Source organism: Chinchilla lanigera, unplaced genomic scaffold, assembly GCF_000276665.1.
Source record: "Chinchilla lanigera isolate Chin_1 unplaced genomic scaffold, ChiLan1.0 scaffold00136, whole genome shotgun sequence".
Classification (NCBI taxonomy): Eukaryota; Metazoa; Chordata; class Mammalia; order Rodentia; family Chinchillidae; genus Chinchilla; species Chinchilla lanigera.
The window spans coordinates 556099-580608 of record NW_004955537.1 but is presented as its reverse complement, the minus strand read 5'-3'; the positions used below and the strand labels follow the sequence as shown (position 1 = coordinate 580608).

Genomic DNA, 24510 nt, shown 5'->3' with positions numbered 1-24510 from the left:
CAGGGAAAGCACCTTGTTGCTCTAGACTAGTCCATCATTTTCAGTGACAATCCCTCCAAAGCTTTTACAAGTTCTCCATGCTTTTCATACTCTCTCATATCCTATAGCAAATGTATTAAGGGTCCCTAGAGATTCACCCTGAAGAGAAATGTAAACCTAAAACTTAATAAATTAGAGCCAGGTTTGTTCTTTTGTTTTAGACAAGATGGCTCCATTTTGTGGAGCTACTACTGATTATTATTCCTTCTAATCCCCAGCAAATCTGTCTCAACGGACATAAAAGTGAAAGAATAAGCTAGTAATTGAGTAAGCAGCATGAAGGCTCTGAACTGAAACTGCACATTTTCCAGTTCTTTCCTAACCTGGCCTGCAGCCAAAAACAGCTTCACAACAATGAGAAGCTTTAAAGGTAGCTGAAGACAGCGGAGAATTAAAATGACCTCACTGGGTCAAGGACTTCATGATGAAGTAAGGACAATGAGTACAGGTCCCCCATATTAGCTGTAACTGAAGACAATTTTATAACGACCTAAAGATTTACAGAAGGAAAGTAAAAAAGTTCCAGATGATTTAAATGCTTACCTGACAAATACTTAAATCCAAGAAACAGTATAATTAAGCACAAAGAACAAGAAACCCAGTGATCTTCTATGAATTTCTATTCTGGGGGAATATTTGAAAAAGTATAACATGTCAGTGACAGAATGCTGACAGCTACGGAAATCATTCCGAGTGACTAAAAGAACGCCAAGCCCAGTATCATCTGACCAAACACGCAGCTTTCCATCCCCACAGGCTCACTCTCCACTGATAGAGTGCAATCAAGGCCAATAAATGCAGGTTTAGCTGCCCAGGACAGTCAACTCACTCTTAAATCTCTGCCTAGGATTGTCTCAGAGATCTGATTTTTTTCCTTCTAAAGAAAATGATGAGAGAAATGGAAGGGAAACAGGCATATAATCTTCAAAGCAGATTTCACTCTAGTGTAATGACATTAGTAGATGATGATGTAATGGGAAAAGGACTGGAGCCAATTTCTGTTGCTAGAGGCCTATAAACAGTTCTCTATACCACAACAGGTCTCTTAACTACTGGGGAAGCAATGCAACCTTGGGGGTTTCTGGAGTTAAAGGGGCCACGGAATCGCAGTTGAAAATGATAGATAAAATCTTGAGTCCTAAATAACCCACCGAGAGCCCCACAACTCAGTTCCTATGACATTTTCACTTATCACCACACACACATTGCCTACATACTACTTTAGATGTACTCAGAACAAAGAAATCAAGGTTACCTAGAGAATTTTAGTAATCTATTTTCATTAATAGTCTCCTATGAGGTATTCATAACAATGAAGAGAGTGAAATTCAATTTTTTTAAACAGGCAAATAAAAATCTTTCTGGAAAGGAAAATAATTATCCCAAAACCCCTCAAAGCTAACCCTTTATTGCAAGAATCTGTGGACAGGCATGATCTTACCTGTCATGCAAATTGCTCCACAGTGGAAGGAGGAAACTGCATGGTTGCCAATGACATCTTTCTAACACTTGCTAATGACAGGTTTAGTTGGAGTGTAAATGTCTGTAAATTTTAGAAGTTGGCAACAAGTTTTAGCTGTCCTCTGACCTCTCCCCTTAAACACATTACAAAGGCATACAATACAGCCATGTGTGGTAGCTGTAATCTCAGCACTTGGGAGGCTGAGGCAGGAGGATTATGAATTTGAGACCAGCTTGGGCTAAACTGCAAGTTCTAAACCAGCCTGGATTACACAATTACACAACAAAATTCTCATTCTCACTCCCTCTCTCTCTCTCTCTCTCACACACACACACACACACAGATGAAGCACTTTTATAACCATCTGTGTAGTGTGCTGTCAAATTCTGAACTGCCCTAGTTATGAATATATGATCAGTCCCCCAAACATCTGCATAATCAATAGATCATGAATCTTCGCCTGGCTCAAAGCCATACACTGTTGTAGTGGGAGTTGTGAACAAAACAGAAATTGAAGTTATAAAATAGTTCTAGAATTGAAAGCATATTAAAAGTTAAATTTTGGGGGCAGGAATGCAGCTCAATGTTAGAGCATTTGTCTACCTGTGTAAGACCCTGGGTTCAATCTCCAGCAAAGGAAGGGGCAGGGATATTAAGTTTTCAATTTGAGAAGCCTATCTGCATTACAGAATTACAAATGGAGCCAAGCATAGTAGCACATGCATGTAATCCCAGCACTCTGGGAGGTTAAGGCAGGGAGACTGCCAAGCTTGAGTCCCGCCTAGGCAACTTAGTGAGACTGTCTCAAAACAGGCTCAGTGCAAACACCTTAGGTCAGTGGTGGCGAACCTATGGTATGCATCCTGAAGTGGCCTGAAACTCTAAAAGGTTCACCATCACTGCCTTAGGTTCAATAATCAGTACTAGCAAAAAATTACAAATGGATAATAGCAAAAATGCAAGTTGATGTCCCTTATGTAGTTTACAGCAGCAGAGGTTTTAGGACCAAAGAAAGATATCAGAAGACACCCCTCTTTTATACTTTTACATGCTCGCAACTCTTTTTTAATCTCTGTGCCACCTTTACAGCTCTACCTTAAGTGGTCATCCAGGTTAAATTTGAGTGCCTGCCACTTCAGTTAGGGAAACTGGCCTACTGGCAAGGCATTCTTTTCCATCTTTGGACAGCTCTGACTGTTCTTTACATTAAAGTTAAGTTTATAAGCAATGTTCGTTCCATCTGAGCTTTGGATCTGAGTTACAGTCTTCATGATTTTTCCATCTAGCAAGCTCTTTTTATACATTCCTGACTTCAAAAGCGAAGATATTCTCAATATCTGTGACACCAGATCCTCTCTTAAGGAAAAAGAAAGTTTTAGAGCATGTTTTCTAGTATCTTTATGATCACTAATACCTCTTAGAAGGACATGAATTATTACTGTACTTTTATTCAAAATGTTTCCTCCCCAACAGATCCATTCTTTGCATCGAGCTTTACACATTAAGATGAAATCCTCAAGTAATACATTCTGCAAAAAATAAACTGGTGTTCTCAATATCTTCTGAGTCATGATTTAACATTAAAGCAATAAAGCCTAGGGACTGGGGATTTAGCTCAGTGGCACAGCGCCTGCCTGGCAAGCGCAACGTTGTGAGTTCGATTCCCGGTATCAAAAAAAAAAAGCAATAAAGGCTAAATGTACGCACAAACGAATTTTGTTGGCCAAACACCGCCAACAAGTTAAAAACACATGAAGCAACTTTAAGTATTGTCCCTTATGTTACTATGACATTAATGGCACCTGAACTGATACTGCACAGAAGTAGCACATTTACAACAACATACTGTGTTCATCCGGGTGATAAAAGAAAGCATGCACTTAATGTTAGAAGAGATTTATTCTAGGACTCTTTTTATTCCATCTAAAATCACTATCTCTATCACTGGGAAGAGCTATTTATATAAAGATGACAAAGACAAAACTGTTTTAAGACCAAGCCACATTATCTTAGATCACTCTTATGAAAAATGCAATATAGAATTTCCTAGATTTAATTCATTATTAATATTCAATTTACTATTCATATTCATTATTTACTTTATAAATAGCTGAATGAGACTGCCTGTTTAACTGTTTAATAAAGACTCAACAATGAGCTGAACTATTGAATGATTACTACTAAAAGTAATCTCAACTCTCACATCTATTGATATACTGTACCTACTTTTAATTTATGTTTTTAAAAAGCTTGCTTTCTAAAGCTAGAAAAGGAAGAATCAAAGTCCATTATGAACAAGCTGGTTCTCTGATGTTCAACTGTAATCTCTCTAAAGTTTTCTCTAAATATCCTCATCTGGAAATTGTCCCTCCTTCTTGTGACACTTCAGAGTCCTAGATCTGCAGGTCTCTTTCTGCCCTCGCACATTTCCTAGTAGATCATTCATTAGGTATTCATCTTATGTATTTCCTCTCCTGTTATACAAACTCCTTAAGGGTAGGGTCTGAGTATCAGTAATGTCTGGATCCCTTACAGAATCTGGCACAGAGGCTGCTAACTACTCCTGAGTAAGGACAAATCAGTGGGTATGGAGTCTGAGAAAAAGGGCAGCTTAGAAACTGTGACCCTGAAAAGACTTGCTGTGATTGCCTAAACAACCAAAGGAAATCCTTACACAAGCTATTCTAGGTCACTTGGAGTACAAAGACTCTCTGAACCTATAGAGCAAGGAGGTATACAATCAGAAATCTGCCTGAAGGTGACTTACTGAAGTAAACTTGATAAACTGGATGACAGAAAGAAATACAACCCCCCCACACACACAGGTCCTGGAAATTGCAAAGCAAACTAAAAGGCAGGAAACACTGGTAACTTTTGAAAGTCAGGACCTCTTCAAAAGGGCAACCAGGATAAACGAGCAAAGTTTGAAAAATTAATGATAATGGGTTAAGCAGCAGGAGGAGGGGAGCAAATCCCTCTGTCTGACCATCTACTAACAAGAAGAAAAGAAAATCATGGACAAAGTAAGATATTTCAATCAGACCACTTTAGAGTACCCAACCTAGCTATCTCTCTTAATACATTCTAATCAGTTACTGTTTTTCATTCTTGGAGAAAGAAAAAGAGACCTCGGCAGTTTTGAAACACCCCAAATCAGAAAGCTCCTGTTTTAAAATTCTTCTGACAAGGCACCATGCTCACCACATCTTCCCTTTGTGATATGTCTGTGCATGAAATAAGATAATCAAAATTACCAACCTCATAAAATACAAAGAAACTTAAAGCTTTACTGCAACATTTAAACTGGTTCCCAAAACTGTACCTTTAGCTTTAGTTTTCTATCCGTTTGCATATCTCATTCTCTATGCCAAAGTCATCTATTGATATGCCTAAACCTACAATACAGCCTTTGAAGTAACCAAAACCAAATACTGTAAATGTTTTTGGGAGACAATACCAAAAACCCTAATATCACAACACCTGTTAAAGAAAAAACTACCACGGACTGCTCCTTAAAATAAAGTTCAACTCTAGACCAATATGGCTTTCTACTAAGTATGAGAGTTGACGCTTCCTGAGCTTTCAGACTTTACTGAAAAATAATGTTCTCACTGTTAAATGCAAACAAACTAATCTCAGCCCAGTACCAACTGAGAAGCAATCCTAAATGCTGGGTGTCACCAGTCCCTCTTCATCTTCCCCAACCACCCCTGCAAAGCTGCAAGTGCTTAGGCCTTTCCAGCTGTGTGTGTCACAGCCATTCCTGTGTCTCCAACTCAACATATATCAACATGTTATTTCTCAATGTTCGAAGTACCTATCTTTTTCACTCTTTTTTGATTCCCACTTTGATCATGTCTTCCTGTCACTGTCATGAATATTTTGCATTCCAGTACTGCTCAGGTAGTCACTGAAGTTATTAGTTCCAGGTTTTTTCATTTAAAGCAACTAAAATCATTGAAATGTTATAGTTTAAATGATGAATGAGAGATAAAGAAAAAGGAAGAATGTTAACATGAATAAATGGATGAGAAAGAAAGAGGGTGGAATTTAAGTTAATTTGTGCTTGCTGTTTTAGATATTCTTACGAACTACAAAGAAAAATCAATTAAATTTGAGGGCTGGGCGTGGTGGTGCACGCCTGTAATCTCAGCACTAGGGAGGCTGAGGCAGGAGGATGGCTGCAAGTTCGAGGCCAGTCTGGACTACAAAGGAAGTTCAAGACCAGCTTGAGCTGCATAGTGAGACCCTGTCTCAAAAAGACAAAGACAAAACAAAACAAAATAGAACAAAAGTAAAACTAAATTTGAAGACTGAGACTTTTGAAAGAACTCTAAAAACAATTTGGCTCTCATGTCTATGGATGGGATCTCAGGGTATATATCATCATTAATTACAATGGTTAGAAAGCATTTCAAGCCTTAAGTTCTCTATAATAAAATCAACTTCAAACTGACAATTTCAAAAGAAATAAAATAACACTACTCTGGAAATTAAAAGACCTATATCTGTGCACTTGCTAGCTACTGCTAACTTGCTGGTAGCCTTGGGCCACTCACTCCACTAAGCCACTTGAGATATAATATGTCCTGAATGCATGTTAGAGGGCTCTGCGGTCGTCCAGTGGGAAAGTTCTACACTCTCTCGGTTGGTGGATGCAGTCCATGAACACAAGGGAAACTGTGTGACCAGAGAAAGAAGAGGGCTTAACAGTCTTCGTTTACACTCATTTAAGGCTTCTACTTATGAAAGCATTATATCTAGGTACCTTCTTACTTAAACTCTAGTCTAAACCCTCACATAGGTGAGTATCCACTAGTCGTACTTACTGGCAGACTATTACACAGTCTCCACTGTAAGAATGAACATTGTAGGCTAACTTTCCCTAACTCTGATTAAAGCCAACTTCAGTGTGTGAGGGCTTAACTGTCTCTAGGTTCACGAGACTAAGTATGAAGCTGTTTTTCAAAGTGCCTACTGGGTAACTATATTTCCAAAAGACTATGAGTTGAACTGACTGTATACTGTTCTGAAAGATCTGCCCACGGGACATATTTACCTGGCAACAGAGCAACTTCTCCTTCAAATGTTTCTGCTTGTTATCTACTACATTATAATCTCTGAAAAGGGCCAGAAAATACAACTGTGGTACAATGAGAAAAAAATTAAGGCACAGCAACTGGTATAAACAACAAAAGTAATACAAAGACATAAACTGAACATTTTAAAACTCACTTCCGTGGAATAGAAAATGGTATGTATGAAGCTGAACATGGTGGTGGACACCTGTAATCCCAGCTCCACAAGAGGCTAAAGCAAGAGGATGCCAAGTTCAAGGCCAGGCAATTCAGCAAGACTCTGTCTCAAAAACAAAATAAAAACAACTGTGGATGAAGCTCAGTGATAGAATGCTTGCCAAACATGCACAATGGCCTGGGTTTAATCCCTAGGGAAAGGAAAAGAAAAACAGAAGGGAGAGTATATGTTTATCTTGTATCACACACTTTCTTCCTCATTCCTTCATGAATGCTCAAACCATAACCATCCCTGCATATATGACAGCAATATAACACTGTCAATATTCTGTAGGGCTGGGCATGGTGACACACACCTGTAATCCCAGCATTTGAGAGGCTGCAGCAGGAGGATCGCTGCGAGTTCGAGACCAGCCTGGCTACATCGTGAGATCCTGTCTCAAAAAGACAAAAAAAAAATCTGTCGGATAGTGTAGAGAGGCCGAATATTCAGTGAGGTATTCTAAAACATGAGCCCCCAAACTACACCCCACAGGAGAAGTGTGACCCACGGTATGTTTTTGTAAATCAAATTTCTTCAAAGACAGCAGCAACCCTCAGTTTACATTGCTACAACATAAACTATATGAATTGTAAAGCCTAAAACATGATCTAGGCCTTGAAAGAAAAAGGGCTGACAGTATTTAGAACCTGTATTTACTGATAGGAAACAGTACCAGAGGTTGAAAAGCACCCCCAGACCACGTAACTACCATATTCTGTGGCTCCTTGGCCTCCTTCACCTGGTTTCACCCCACAAAAATACGTAAACCTTCACCTCTTTGACCTTCCAGCCTAAGGACAGTGATATATTTTTGCAGGAAAAATGGAAAGTAACTGGTTTTTCAGGCTCTGAGACCTCTGAGAAAGGTAATTCTGACATGAGCTTGAGATAGAAATAAGGGCCTGTGGCCTAAGTTAAGTTGTTTCCCTAGAACAAAAAAGCCATTTTGCTTCATGAGACCTGTTTGAGATTTACAAATAACTTCTTCCCCAGTTTCTGGCAGGATCCTCTGGTTGGGCATCCTGGAGAAGTGAGAAGTATGATTCTGAAGAATGTTTCAAAGATGAAACTTAAAGAGCTTTAATATTTACAATTTGTCACATAAATTACCTTCAATTGGTCTTCACTTAGCTCAGTGATAAATTTATCAATGTCACTCCAATTTACAAATAAGGTTGAGGGCCAGCTACCTTAATTTATTTGCTTAGGTCATAACACAATAAACAATGGAATCAGCAATATAAAACCTCTAAAATTCTGTTCTGTATTTAGTACAGCTTGTTCATTCTCACTTCCTGCACTGTTTTAGGTATGTGTATATCCAAACTGTTCCAAAGGATGAGCAGTCTCAGCTAGGATTACTGACTCAAATCTTTAGCTCAAAAGGTTATTTTTATTCACTCGCTCCCAACATCCCTGAGACAAGAAAAGTGCCATGCTGATGGCACTATCTCCTCTCACATAAGCACCTTCCTCTCGTTCCTCCTGTCTCTCTCCATGCTCTGCCACTCTTCAATTATCCTTTCCCTTCGCATGTCTCTAGACACAGCAACAACTATGAAGAATCAGTTGTGAACAGTGGGCGGCAGTAAAGTACAAGGTAAAATAATGTGGTATTGGACCTGGGGTTTTATATTCTCTGGCTAACTAATTTGCTATATGTTTATGATCTTGGAAAAATCAGGGAACTTCTTAGGGTCACTATTCACCAGTGGCAACATATATAGGAAAATACATGTTAGAAGGCCTCAAAAACAACAACACACACACAAACCACTGAGCTTCCTAGAAGTGCCAGATGGAATTACTTCATCACTGCCCATACCTGGACAAGACACTTTTTCTGGACACGAACAGCCCCAGTGCTATACTAAGCCAAAAGACCAATTCCTTTTAGGAATTGTAGCAAGTAAGCTTCTTTCTTTCACTTAGATTTACTTAGTTTTTATTGTTTCTTTTAAAAGCCCTTTTAGCAGGGAGTAGTGACACACACTTATAGTCTCAGCACTTGGAAGGCTGAGGCAGGAGGATCCTAGGAGTTCTAGGCCAGTCTGAATTACATAGCAAGACCCTGTCTCAAACCCCACCCAACCCCCCAAAAAAACAAAAACAAACTTTTAGATGAATGCAAATACGAATTTAAAAAAAAGATCCTCTCCTATCACTTTTATAAATGCCCTTTAAGCTACTAAACTTACAATCAATGTTCTAGTTTCAAATAAGCAAAAAACTAAAGCTGAAAATGACTAAGAATAATACAAACTTAAATCCCTGGGAATGTCAATGGTGAGGAGATATACAGCCTAATCTGAAAACATTTGAATTCTTAGAACATGTCTCTTTTGACACTTCAGACTTCTGTAAGCTAGAAGTATAGGGATGTTGTGTCTTGTGGAAGGAACTGAAACTCGGCCCTACCTGGCCCTACCACCCAAAAGAAGATTCTCTTCTCTAAAGAGAGCTCTAGGTGGTTCCATGAAAGGAAACATACTGTGGAAAGCAAGAATTTTTGAGACTATTTCATGGATTATAACCAATGTTTATGGGGCTTAAGGGGATACTATTAGTAAAAAGCTTGCTTTTATAGTAAAAACTGTAAGAAAATTAAGTTAAATATATATATTCACTAACTAGTAACTAAATATTTTTTCTTCCCAAGAAATCATTACTGGCACACAATCAAATCTATTTCTATTAGCAGCAATTTCAGACTAGTTTGTGTGGCATATTATTATTTTGATTATTGCATAAAATTTTTTAAGCCTACAATTTCCACACTGCTGTTTTTTTCCCCAGTCCTTACAATTGTCCTTGTTTCAAATCCTAAAGGCAAATATGTCTTGAACATGGTGGGACTCAACACACATCTACTGAATGAGCAAACACAACACAAGAACTATTTTAAGCTTTTAAGTATCACTGGTGCCACTTGAGTATTTCCTTTGAAATTTTTACACAGGGCCATGCCTTAAGTACTTCTGTTCAGTTGTACAATAATCTCTGCAGTAATCCAATGGAAGAGTCAAAGGGTGGAGATGGAGAGAAACCTGTTCTATTTTAGAAAATGAAGCATAAATATAGACAATTACTTAATCACAGTCTCCACTGGAAACAGAAGATTGTCCTGCATAATCAGTCTAAAAACTGTGGGGAGGCAGAGATTCTCAATTAAAAACCTGAGAGTGTTGTAAGAATATTAACATGAAGTTAGCTGTATTGATTTGGTTGTATGGATTCTGCTGACTCACAGATACACTGAATTCTGTCCTCTGCTTAGTGTCTTTCCTCACTGATTTAAACGCTTAAGGGGGGAGGTGAGAGAGAGCGAGAGAAAAAAGAACAATCTTCTAAGCCAACCAAACTTCCACTTCCCTGTAGACAGCTGTCAGGAATTCAAAATGTCAAGACCACTTCAAGAGTACAAAGCAACTGAGATGGTTATGCTAATCCTTAACATACTTGACAATTGTTCATACTCTACATGTTTTAGAGCAGTTTAACACTGTCTCATTTTTTTTTCCCACAAACACATCAGACATCATAGGTACGAATCTTATCTGACAGATACTTCATGAAGGTAAATTGAAGGACCTGGCCAAGGCCATAGGACAAGTATATGCCACAGCTTGAATTAGAATCCATGTTCCCTGATTCTCAGTTCTGTGTTCTTTTACGTCATGTCCCCCTCCTACTTTAACTGCTAACTTAACAGTGGACCAAAAACTTAAGAACCTATAAATCTGCCAAGCTTTAATCTTCCTGATCATTTTTTTCCTTAAAAAAAAAAAAAAAAAAAAAAAGACTCCAAAATTCCAAGATGCCAGATTCTCACACATTTCAAGGTAGAAAGCTTTCAGTTTCCAAGCTTGTTAAGTTTCAGTTTCCTCCAAGTAGTGGGACTGTATCACCGAGTTTCCAATCAGTAGAGGAGATGAAAGGTTGTGTAGGCTCAGTTCACTTTCCAGGGCCTGGTAAACTTTTACTATAGTTCAGAGCAGCCTTGGACCAATCCCCTTATTGGAGATGTTTCCACAGCTGCACACTTATAGGAAGAATCATCTGGCTGAACTGTATGCAATGTTTTAAAATTATAACTACTGAAATATTGTGAACATAGTGACAATGTTATTTTAACGACCCAGTCATCACTCCAAAATACCGGAATTCCTTTAACTATCTTGCTAGGAGTAAAACAAAGATTATAAATCACAGCTAGGAAATTTTAAAGCAACTGAATAAGAACACCATGACTCATCTAAAAATGCTAATCTCTGTGGCTCAAGTCAGAAACCCAATTCTGGAAGCTGTCCAATATACACTGCAAAGTATGCATACACATAGCTAAGGAATACCGTAGAACTCCTAACACAACTTTATGTACCTATTCTGGAAAAGCCTCTATTTATTTGACCTCAGTGAATTTAGGATTCACAAAATGCAATTTTCAAAACATTGGTAATGCTCAGTATCTGTTTATAGAATGCTTTTTTCTGAAAATGGCTATAGTAACTTGGGGGCAGGAGATATTAAACCCAGAGCATCACACTGAGCTGCTTCCCTGGTCCTTTTTAGGATTCCGAGACAGGGTCTTGTTCAACTGCCTAAGCTGCCTAAACTGAACTTGTGATCTTCCTGTCTCAGCCTCCTCTAGTGGCAGCATTACTGGTGTGCTCCACCATACCCTACGTGTAGTTAGCTTTTATGGACAAAACTGAGAATTCTGGGTTTGTCTGTTTGTTTGTTTAAATCTCTGCCTTTTGGTGGAGAAGCAAGCACAGAAAAAGAGAAAGTGAGAGAAGGAATTAGTCCCACAAAATATACAAAGCTTTATAGACTGTTTTCTAATGTAGAATAACAAGGTGGAGTGCAGAGAGACTAGGGCTTGTATTCTTAGTTAAAGGCTCTGCCTGTCATCTACCAAATGGGGATGAGGATCTTCTGTCCTACCCATGTTAGGTAGGTACTGTATCAGTCAGGGTTTTACCGGAGAAACAGATATAACACAGGATATACAAATTATAAGAAATTACAAGATTGGCTTACGACAGTCTGCCAGAGAGTTGTATGGGGAAGTGTGCAGAGGGTGTCTGCACACTGAAGACCAAAGGAGTAAGTCCAGGGTCTGGAGTTCACTGCAGCGTTCCGTGAAAGTCCGTACCAGGAGGCCGATGAGTCTGCGACGGAAGGCTGAAGGATCCAAGGTGGAAGCCGAAGAGTCTGCACTAGAAGCCAGGAGACTAAGTCCAAGCTGAAGGTGAAGACTGGAGATCCTCCAAAAGGAATGGAAGTTCCTTCTCTCCTTCATTTCCCTTTTATATTATCTAGGTGATGACCCACCCTAGGGTGGCTCCTCTACACCCTAGGGTGGCTCCTCTACACCCTAGGGTGGCTCCTCTACACCCTAGGGTGTAGAATTGCTGGGCCAATTGCTGAACCAAGTTTAGTTATGCTTCTAAACTTCTCAAGTTGACATAATCAGTTAACCACTACAGGTACCAAATAAGAGAATGAGTATAAACCACTTCATCATCTGTAAAGTACCATGCTTCATATACTATTACCTAGGTTAACTATCCTCAAGGGTAGCTCTAGGGGATCTGGCCAGTTAATTACCAGAAGAAGAATCATGGAGTTCAGGATATAAATAACCAAGTGAAATGAATGGAAATTTACCACTGTTTCTCTAATGTAAAGTTTCTTACTGTCTTTAGATTGAAAATATACTTAGCCTAGAAACTAAATATAGGTGCCTTATATTGAAAGATTCTGCTAAATCCTATTTAGATGAGGCTGGCCACACTCCTAGTAACTAATTGTGTGTGCTGTTCTTTGGCATTATGATGATCATGTGGCTATAAATTACTTGGTTTTTGTCTTTGTTTTTTTGGGTACCAGCAACTGAACTTAGGACCTTGCACTTGCTAGGTAGGCACTTGTGCCACTGAGCTATATCCCCGACCCCTATAAATTACTTGTTCAGCACTGCCAAATTGCCAAATTCCTATACATGTATTTTTGGTTCGCTTCACACAGGATGCTACCATTTGAGACTTTACAAAGCTAACAAGAGTAAGACGAAATCCAATATTACTCAGAAATCTAGGCTTTGTACTGGGATAGACATACAAAGGAATTACTGAATAAGACCTCAAGGAAATACCTGTATGTCTTCATAGCAAGTGAAAGCCACCAGACTCTAGGGCAGCATTTCTAATCTTTTCCATGTCAAACCACAAAGAAAAAACATTAGTATTAGCTTCTTGCCTATTTAGCCCGTGAGCTAATACCAATACCCTCACTCAAGAGCATGTATCATGCACACAGAGTATTCCAATTATTCTGAAGAAGATGTGGGCTAACAATAACACCTTTAACTTATGCATACCTAGACAAAAAGACATATATTTTTTCTAGTTTTAACTAAACTAATAAAAATGAACAAGGAGTGAAGAATACTATTTCAACATGGAAGCTGCCTGCTCAGATAATAGGAGTATGTAATCAAAAATATTTATATCTTCTGCATATCTAGACAAGAAGACATATATTTTTTCTAGTTTTAACTAAACTAATAAAAATGAACAAGGAGTAAAGAATACTATTTCCACATGGATGCCTGCTCAGATAATAGGAGTGTGTAATCAAAAATATTTAGACCACAATGATTTGGAAGACTCTACTGTGCCTGCTCCTGAATTTCTCAACTTGAGGGTCCAATCTCTTGCTGCTTCTGCTTTTCACATAAAGTTTTTTTTATCTGTCCGTTCTCTTCCTTATTCTTTCCTACCTGGCCTCCCGGTTCAGCTATAATCTCCATGAGTTTTAATTCCAAACATGTATCACCAATTTTGGTACTTCAACAAAGCTCCAGTCCTGAATGTACAAACTGTCTACTGGGTATCTACAATGGGAAAGCTATTCAGAACTGAATTTCCCTGCACCCAAACTCAAATCTGCTCCTTACAACTTTTCCGTTTCTATGTGCCAGTGACACAGGCTTTATCACCTGAAATCCTTCCTCTGTTCCTTAATTCTAATCAACTGCTAAATTCTATAGTAACTCTCCAACAGTGCCCATCTCCCGACCTTTCTCCATACTGCTACTATCTCTGTCCAGGACCTTATCACTCCATGTAATAATAAAATGATTATGATAACTACTAATACCATTTAGCAATTACTGTGTCAGGTCCAGTTTTAAACCCTTTGCATTACTACTTATTTGTAGTAGTACCCTCCCATAATCCTATAAGGATTGTGAAACTTAAGTATGTTTCACAACTGACTGTACACTAAACTGTTCACAGTATTTAGTGTCTTCTATTCAAATGCATTTTCCATAAAGATATATAACCACTCTTGCAAAAAGCAGAGCAACATCAATCTACCATAATCTTCCAATGTCGATTAGAGGGTGCTTGTGTTTCTTAGCCTGACAGTCAAGGTTCCCCTCATTTGATTCCCACTTCTCAAGACTTCTATTATCATTCCTTTCTTTTTAAAAATTTGTTTGTTTTTGAGACAAGACCTCACTACGTAGTTCAGGCTGGGCTCAAACTTGCAGTGATCCACTTGCTTCTGCCTCTCGAGTGCTGAGATTACAGGTATGTGCCACTACACCTAGCTATCACTCCTTCTATCCTTACCTCAAAGCAGTGTGGCCTGTTTATGGCTCCCTTTAGTCCAAACTGCACTTTTACTAAAAATAAACAAAAACAAAAACAGTACTAGGGCTTGAATCCAGGGCCCTCACACTGTGTCCCATTCCTTCATTTTCAGCCTTTTTTAAGTATTTTACTTTGAGACCAAGTTGTTTAGTTACCCAAGCTGGACTTATAATCCTCCTGCCTCAGCCTCCTAGAGTGCTGGAGATTGCAGGCATGTGCAAATGCACCTGCCTCAGCTGCACTGTGTGACTCTTGGCCTTGATCCTTAAACGCCTTCTTTCATCCCTAAACCGAGGTTTCCCTTCCTGGATCCTGTATACTTGACTTGCACTTTCCTGAACCGTTTCTAATGTTTGCTATGCATCAGCATCTCCTCTACCATACTGATAAACTCTAAGTAAAATTTTATAGGTACATTTCAACATTTCCACAAAAAAAGACATGCATACACTGTGAACTGGTAAAAGGAGTACAAAGCATCCAAAAGTAAGATTTCTTCAAAGGTAAAAACTACAAAGCTTAGATAAAAGAAAAGTTAATTCTATTTAGACATTTCTAGACAAGCAGATCTTCCCTGTAGTTTTCTACATAACTGAAACGAGAGACAGAGACCAGAATGATACTACTTCCAAGAAAAAAGGATAACCAAGTGAATCAGCACTGCGGCTTGCTGTGGTGTAATTCTAGTCTTCTTTCTTCCTTTGAGCAAAGGAACACAAGGTCACAGACTATGTTATGCCACTTTAACGTTAAATATTCACAAGGTATTTTTTCTTTAGTTCTTTCTTTACACTGGAATTTACCTTCATTTGTTCACTGTAGCATGCCAAATTGGGGTTTAATTTATAATATTCTGAGTAGGGAAATACTTTTGGTCAATTACTGAACAGTGGGCTTGGACATTGGGATGCCACTGGAAGGGATAGGAAGATGAGGGTTATAACACAAAGTGTGACTGAGTCCTGAAGAGCTGGGCCCAATCAGAGGCAGCAAAAAGAACAGATTAAAAAGAATACTAAGTAAACATAGTGGTGGTACACGCTTGCAATCCCAGTACTCTGAGATGCTGAGACAAAAGGATTACGAGTTCCAGCCCAGCCTGGGCAACTTGGCAAGATCTGTCCAAAATCTAAGAGGGGGAATGCATGTGCCATACCTAAACTTCCATGTAATGTACACCCATCTAGCTGTGTCTGATTTTCAATTTTAGTACATTTCAGCTCTTAAATATTACATAAATTATATCATTCAATTTCTCATTCTTTCAATAAACTGCAACTTTTGTTCAAATATATGCAAGTGACAAGAAAAATTTAAAAATTTTCAAAAAATCATAGTCTACCAGACATCTGCAAAATAACAGAAAGTGTGGCTACCCAACATAGATGACATATACAAAAAAGATACCACTTTGCTGGTGGGAAAATCTACAACTGGCATAGTTAAAATATTATTTTGTGAGTACAGAGGCAATGATTCCTTTTTTAATCATCACAAATACTTAAAATGATCCTGAGATCTTTGTTTTATTAATTAGAGGTTAGTTTAAGGACTCGTTTAAAGAACTAAAGCCTAACTTACTTGAGAATAAGCTTGTTCTTTAAGTGTCACTAATTAGAAAAGTAAAACACACTAACTGGCACGCATTTGTTTTGTTTGTATCCCTTCCTTGTAAGGCATAAAAGTAACCTAGCTCCACAGGGACATCTCAGCCAAGTGGGCACCATTAGCTTCCTGGTTGATCCTGTTTTCTAAGTACGCAAGTGGTTGAGGCAAGAGATCTTTGGATCCCAAAAGGGATGCTCTAAATACGCTGCCACAGCAGACTTTCTAATCCACAGGCTCCTTGTAGAGACTTATGGACCTCTACCCTGGTCTATTTTCTCTCTACTCCTTCTGTATCCAAACAGAAAACCTGTGTGGAGGTACCAAAAGGAAAAAGCATGGAAGATGAAAAGTAAAAGCAACCCAGAGGAATAAAAGCAGCATGCAATGAACTGAATGGGAAACAAATCTCTTCTTTTTAGACCAGTCACTAAAAAGCTCAAAGACCTTACTAAGGGCATTTAATCTTTCAGGACCTCAATTTCTCTACTTTACGAGAAGGGACTTACACTCCCTAAATGATTCCCATGAGCATAACTTACCAGTTTTCAATTTCTGTATGTGTAATTAATGACCATGTCTAAAAGGAAGAGACTTAATAGGACAGGAAATTAAATAGGGATGGGCAAAAACAATTTGATTCATGAAGGTAACCACGATCAGCTTCAAAAACAGTGTTTAAAAGATACACATGGTGGTGCATGTCTGTAATTCCAGCACTCTGGGAGGCTGAGGCAGGAGGATCACAAGTGAGACTAGACTGGGCAACTTAGGGGCTGAATGAGACACTGTCTCAAAGTATAAATTTTTTTTTTTTTTTGTCTTTTTGAAACAGGGTCTCACTCTGTCATTTAGGCTGGTCTTGAGCTCACTTTGTAGCCCAGGCTGGTCTCGAACTCACAACGATCCTCCTGCCTCAGCTTCCCGAGTGCTGGGATTACAGGCATGTGCCACCACGCCCAGGTCAAAATATAAAATTAAAAAAAGGGTTGGGGGATGTAGCAAAGTGCAAAGGTTCTGTGTTTCATCCTCAGTACTAGGGGAAAAGCAAATGCTTTTGGGGCAGGGTTTAGCAGTACACACCTTTAATTTTAGCTACTCTGGAGGCTGAGACAGGACAGTGACAAGTTAAGAGGCCAACCCAGGTAATATAGCAAGATTCTCTCAAAATGAAAAAAGGAAAAAGTAAAATAAAATGGAGACTGGAGATATTGTTCAATGTTCCCCGTGTTCAATCCCCAGTATCCCACCCACCCACGAAGAATTTTTTTGTGAGTAACTGAAGCTCCATCTTCCCCCTCGCTAAGTATATAACATCTCTCTTTTTTTTGGCAGTACTAGGAGTGGAACCCAAGGATGCTCTATCACTGAGCATGCTCTATCTTCTTCCCCAGTCATTTCTATATTTTAAGTTTTAAGACACGGTCTTGCTAAATTACCCAGGCTGGGGTAAATTACCAGACTTCAATTTGATATTCTCTTGCCTCAGCCTCTCTAGTAGTAGCTGTGATTATAGGTATACACCACCACATTCAACTAATCACAACAAGAGGCTTCATTTTATTTTAGAAACAAAAAACTCACTGTGATGTTTCGCGTTTTCAAACGTACACATTCCCTGAACTTCAATTTTATTTGGTGATGATACACAGAAAGGAGGCACATCAATGTTGACTGACCATGCCTAAGAATAAGTGACATAATGGGACAAGAAATCAAACAGATCACAAAGTAATATTTAGGGGAGGGAGTCCCGTAAAAATACAATAACTGTAGGCATGTAAAATGGTGTGCATGCAGGGGTTTCCATCATTTACATTTTAAAAAGCATCTCGCTGTAAGAATCAACTGTATGTACTTTACGCTACTGCTTAGATTTGAATGAGACCAATGTTAGTCTTCATCCCAACATCTACTTGGTTGCTGCACTTTGCAAGTTGCAACTGCCTCCCAAACTTGAACAGTGACAGAGATCATGTGACCACAAAGTAAACAAAAAAAAATGGCTTCAGTTTACTTTATAAATATTTGTTCCACAAACTAAAAAAGAAATCTCTGCTGGCAAACATGGTCAACCATTACAACTTACCTGCATTATACTGCAAATCTCAGAATCTCATCAGAATATGCTTCCAGTTTTTATTGAGAGGTTCCTAAATCTAATGCTGTTTTAAAAACAGCATTCCAGCTAAGCATGGTGGTACACACCTGTAATTCTGGCACTCTGGAGGCTGAGGCAGGAGAACTGCAGCAAGTTGAGGCCAGCCTGGACTACAAAGCAAGACCCTGGCTTAGCATTCCCACTTCATCTTATTCTGAGGCCCTTAATTTTTGAACAGGGGATAATATTCTTTCATAGAACTCTTGATAGATCAAAGTGTGATGGTCTCAAAGTGTGCATGAAGTAGGTAGGTCCTATCAGCATAAGTAGAAACTTGCAGGTAAAGGTATGTGTGTCAGGTTTAAACAAAGTACTTTGTAGATATACTAAAATATCGGCATTTTTTTCGATGCTACTCCTATCTACATAAACAATCTCCCAACTCACTTGGAACAGTAGCACCTAATACTTATGCAACAGTTCATAATCAGCACTTTGACATACATGATGTCACTCAAGACTCAACACTAAATAAGGAGTTATTCTGAGGTCTCTTTTAAATGTGAGGAATCTAATACTAAGGTTCTGACTTGCCCAGCACCACAAAGCTGGTGAGAGCTGAGCGGGAACTGAACACACTTCTCTTAACTTTAAATGGTTTGCACTGCGCTGCCTCAACACATTACCAGAGTAAAAACAGTCCACAGCTCAGACCTCTCCCAGGCTCTTCCACACACGTCCCCCAACCACGGTTTATAGTTAAGCTCTAGAAGGCCTTTGCTCTTTCTGGAAAAGTTTTCTTCACTTTCCTGGAAACACTTACCTGCCTAGAGTATTAAATGAGGAAACCATATAAATGCCATTCAACATACACCAGAAAATAATCTTAACTTATTAGAGGCTTTGCACAGGCATGCCAGTGTGCATTTTTCCACATAGTGGGTCAGATTCTCTAAAAGTCCATTACTCTAAAAGGGTGAAGAACCTTAGATATTTAAGTAGCTAAATCCACACCTTTCTTAAGTTTATAGAGCTTTTTATCTTGGCCTCATGCTGTATCCCACCTTCACTTTACTTGCCCTATTCCAAAGCTTCTCCAAGAGCCAACAGGGTCTTTCAGTGTAATTATTTCTAAAACCTGGAACACATGTAACATATAAACCAGTGGCCTGTAAAAATAAATTTAAATTAGAGTAATTAACCCTTATGTAATACTTAACACATACTCCTTTCTCTTAGGATTTTAATTCCCAAAATGAGTATTTTCTTACTATAAGCATTCTAATCTCCCAAAAGGAGTTTCACAAATACAATTACATTGGACTCCTAAAATACCATTCTTCACTAAGTACTCTCTAGATTACAAAGACAAGGTAGCATGCAAGGAATTCTGAATCTGTTAGGCAATTCAATCAACTATCATACCAGAAGGACTTAGAATTTTTTGCTGGGGGGAGGAAGAGAGTCGAGTGTGAGAGAAAATGAATGCAGTACTATTGTCTTATTGCTTAAAAACTCTCAGTCTGAATCTGTAACAGATTCCTACCAACCACTGGACTTGAACATCTGAAGTACAGTCTCTTTTCATCTTAAATAGAGCTTTTCACTCCAAATCCGTACAAACAAACTTTGTCCTTCAATCTTTCAACTCCTCGGTAGTTTTTCAAGGTCACTTTTCTGAGCAACGACAGAGGCCTGTATCCAGGAACTTTGATTGTTAACTACCATAGCTAACTCGAAGAGCCCAAAATCTAAATCCCTAGCGATCCTCTCAGGTAAATCCTTTACTCAAGAGGAAGGTAGGGAAGGCAAATAAATCAACAGCCTCTAAACTTCTCCTTTAATAGGGCCTGCTCCTATTCCCTAACCAGAGACAGAGTGCTGCTGGCTCACTGCTCTACACAGAGTCTGCTGCAGAAATGTTCCAATGACCTTCATTCCATATTTGCAAATAAAAAGAAAACAAAGAACTCCTTTTTAAAATTGGGTGTATTACAGATCTTAGTACATGGGACTGAAGATTTCACTATTCACAAGAACTGACTGTTAATGATTAGCAACCTACATTAGCTTCATTTACCAAAAGAGGGAGAAATATATCAAGGGCAAAAGCTATGGTGCCTCCACTCTTAACTTTCCTATTTACAAACTGCAGATAAATTAGTATTTTAAACATTTCATACTGAAAATGAAAAGCATTTTGCTCAGATTATTTTAAAAAATCAAATCAACACCTGACAAAATGTTTGAAATTGGGAAGAAGATTTGCTCTGATTACTGCCAGTATAACTGGACAAGTATATTTCTAACCAGCATTTTAAGCTAAAGTGTGCATTTTAAAATAAAGAGTGTTATTAAATCAATACTTATTAGAATCTAGAGGCAGACAGGTAGATTTTAAAAGTTACAGGAGAATTTCACATTGGCATGTGGGCCCTGACCATTAAAACCTGCATCGGTGCAAAACATATTTTCACACAAATTTCAAACAGTAATAGCGTTGCTTCTATCTCTAAAAACACAGATGTCAACAGAGTGCACGGAAATAGAGAAACTCTTAAACAACTTAGAATTTACAGGAAAGGTCCAGTGCATTTGAACAAAGGAAAATTATTTGGAAAACAATTAAGTTTACCCAATGCAAAAAGAAAGTACTTTGCTTCCATGTGTCCCTGAAAAAATGATTAGCCCTTCTTGTACCTGATACTCAACTAGGAAAAGAAATCCTAGCTGAAGGACATGCAAAATCTAAACAGACCAAGGTATTCTAGGTGCACCAAAAGGTATGCATGGAATGTAAAGTGGCCATTTTCTCAAACAGTGCAACTTGTCTACACTCTCTGAAGCTAAACAGTTTCTATCATTTCAACACAAAACAAAGAATTAAACTTACCGGGAACTGCATTAATTTTACATGTAGTTATTTATATCACCTCGGACAGGGAGAATTTAAGTCACTCCTATCCCTCCCCCCAAAAAGGACGGAGGAAACAAAAGCAGCAGGAGATGCAGAAACCTGAGTCTGGAATGTCCACTCCAGTGAAAACCCGAAGAGCTGTCCCCCAACCCCCCAACAAACTATTCGCCATTTTTCTTTGTCTTTCAGCTGACCCCTGCCTCAGTGAAAAACTCCGAGGCTCCAATGAAGCCCTCCAGCCTCCTTCCACTTTAACAGTCAAAGGCATTCAATCTAGCCTGCTATTTGACACCAAACCTTGCCTCCAAAGCAGTCCCATTGGCTGAGCTGTTTTATCAGCTAAGAACACAAAGCCATGATTGGCTGTTCACGTCATCAGTTACCTCTTTTGTACACTTCCTGTTTTAAAGTTACCTTGAGAAGCAGAACAGGGGTCAAGACTCATACTTCAAACTACCCGGAACTTAGGAACTGGAAATGCTCCAAAAATGTACACAGCAAATGTACTAGGGCTTCATATGCTTCCAAGACAGGGTACTGCAAATTTAGAATTGTTCGTAAAAATCAAAGAAAAAGGTTGTTACAGTTTCCACTGAAAGGATTTCTTATTGGCTGTCAGAGTTCCATTTAAAAATTTTAAGGTAATTTAACTGCTTCGGATTGGTCATCCATGATGATGTCTGTAAGAGATTGCTACTGTATCCTATGACAGTAAGCCAGATAAGCAATGTGCACAAGGTTAGAAAATTATGACTAATTAACCTTCATTTTATGTCAAGCACTAACAGAACAAAAAGAAAACTGGGTAGGGCTAATCCAAAGAAAACACAGTGCCTTTAATGGTAACAAAGAGTGATATTGATGCCCACAGGCTAGCTGCAGTTCTCTAAAAGGCATCTGTCAGTACTTCATGGTAACTTTAAAAGTACAGGTTACTCTGAGGACAAAACAGATGATTCCAAAACACAAAGTAATCAAAACGGGAAATTCAATGTAACGTATGAAGCTGATGGCAGGGGCAGGAGCATTTCAAAACAGTCTACCAAGCCAAGCACAGTGGTGCACAGCTATAATCCCAGCTTGTGGGGAGGAGGTTAATCATAAACTCAAGGCCAGCCAGCCAATTCAGAGACCTTGCCTCAAAATAAATTAAAAAGGAGCCAAGCATGATGCTACAAGTCTATAACCCCAGTACTAAGGAGGCTGAGGCAGAACAATTGCAAATTCAATGTCTGTCTGGGCTACATACTAAGACCCTGTTTCAGAAAAACCGAACAACAAAACAAAAATAAAATAAAATGAAATAAAATAAAAAGGGGCTCGTGATGTAGTCCAGTCCTAGAATACTTGCCCAGCACATTCCAGGTCTGCATTCAATTCCCAATCCTAGAAATACAATAAAGTCTATCAGGAACCCAAAAGGAAACTACAATCAGAATTGGAAGGGAGGAGACAGGCAAAGAAGATAGAACATCAGTAAATACACTGTTAAAAGTACATGGTAAGGCCAGGTGTAGGGGCGCATACCTGTAATCCCAGCATTCGGGAGGCTGAGGCAGGAGAATCTGTTGTGAGTTCAAGGACAGCCTGGGCTACAAAGTGAGCTCAAAGCCAGCCTGAACTGCACAGTGAGACACTGTCTCAAAAATACAAAAAAAAAAGTACATGATAGATGGATGTGATGGCACCCGCCTGTAATCCCAGAACTCAGGAGGCTGAGACAGGAGGACTGGCACAAATTCAAGGCCAGGTTGAACTACCTAATGAGACCCTGTCTCAAAAAACAAGTAAACAAAAGAAAAGCACATTATACTGTAATTTGATGGATTAGCTCATTTATTTAGGGCAGTTACAAAAAGTTGCTGATTAGCTTTTAATGTTACAGAGTACCGATATCAGAGAAGATATACTGTTTCTACCACATTATCAAGAATAAATGCAGGGCTGATCTCAAGAGAGATATTAAGCGTATTTTTATCTTCTGTGTCGGGTGAAGATATCCTGGGGTACTAAGGTTCACAGTGGGGCTCACAGATGTACTTACAGATTCAGAGATCTACACCTAGGTCTTAAGAGAAGGCTCCCACTGTGGTAAAAATCCATTAATGTGTCTCGCTTTTGTTTTTTCTTATAAAATACTCAAATAGAAACATTTTACATTTTACCATTACCATTACATTTAACAATCTCCTTAGATCTGCTACTTCCTATGAAAGATAAGTATCCTAGGACTCACACAGTTGTTCTGCCAGGTAGACGAGATTTTTACCAGAAATGCCTGGCCTGACCTTACAGAAGCACTTACCCCTTGGCATGTGCAGAGATGTGGCGTGGCCTGTCTTATCACTTTGCCACATTACTTTTCTATACACACTATAGTCATTTTCCACAGTAAATGAAGTCATTTCTGATCGGCAATTAGTGTCAACGCATATTATAGACTACTTCTCTGATTCTCACTACAAGTCCCTTTTATACGTGAGAAAAAGGAAGGCTCTAAAAATGAAGTTAACTGGCTCCTAATCATGCATCTAGCTGCACAATCAGATCCTACCTAGAGTTGTGCTTTTTCCACTGTACCGTGCTACTTGCCAAGACACCAGCACTTGAGGGCACATCTACGGAAATTCTTAGGTGCCACATATGTATCTATGTCATAAACTATTATCCAACTTTACTACTTTAGAAACTAAATCTGACTGATGTCACATTTCATTTGCCCATTAGAGACCTAAGTATCTGACAAAACACTGCCCTTTAAATCCTGCAGATGTTATTAATAAATTATTAGCTGAGCCAGTAATTAACTACATTTATAAGGAAACAACTAAACCATTAACAACAATATATATTAAAATACTGTACTAAGAGAATGTGAGGTAATTTCACTCTGGCATCCAAAGCAGAGTTTGGTGATGCTAACAGGATGCTATGGGGCAGTTCCTGAAACTACTGAGTTGCAGGTGTAATTCTTTTCACTAAAGCTTAGCACACAGACTCTGAATAGCTTTCCCAGGGTGTGGACAGAAAGCACACTAAAACCTCTCCTAACCCCACAACTCTGAGGGCCAAGTGAGCTGCACAGAAGAAAAGAAGCCGGGGGTTGGGGCAGGGAATATGTTCACAATTTCACTATTAATTACTGTCAGTATGGCAAAACTAAACACGAGTGTCAGGCAGAGCTATGTGCAAATTCTGGGTCCTCTATTTATTAACTTGTGCGACACTGGGCTAAGCCCAAGCCTCACTTTGCCCATATTATCACATACACAATTATCACCATCTGTATTTTGGACCCACCACAAGGATTAAATGAGCTAATATACGTAAAATATACTGTATTGTGCTTGGATAAACACTGAAAAAACATAAAGTGCTAAAAGTCATCTGTAGTGGATTGATAACTGGTGGTCAACTTATA

The 24510-nt window shown here is 38.8% G+C and overlaps 1 protein-coding gene across 4 annotated transcripts in view; it reads right to left on the bottom strand.

The window, feature by feature from the left end:
- Nfyc (nuclear transcription factor Y, gamma) overlaps positions 1 to 24510 on the bottom strand; it is a 66926-nt gene that overhangs the window by 30851 nt on the left and 11565 nt on the right. Inside the window, exon 1 of one of the 4 annotated variants that reach the window (XM_013507806.1) lies at positions 21066 to 21348. The exons of 2 other annotated variants lie outside the window; for them this stretch is intronic. The gene's annotated coding sequence lies outside the window, so the exon portion shown is untranslated. Of the gene's footprint in view, positions 1 to 11842; positions 11877 to 21065; positions 21349 to 24510 lie in introns of those variants that run through there. One more of the 4 variants, XM_013507807.1, reaches the window with a different exon arrangement.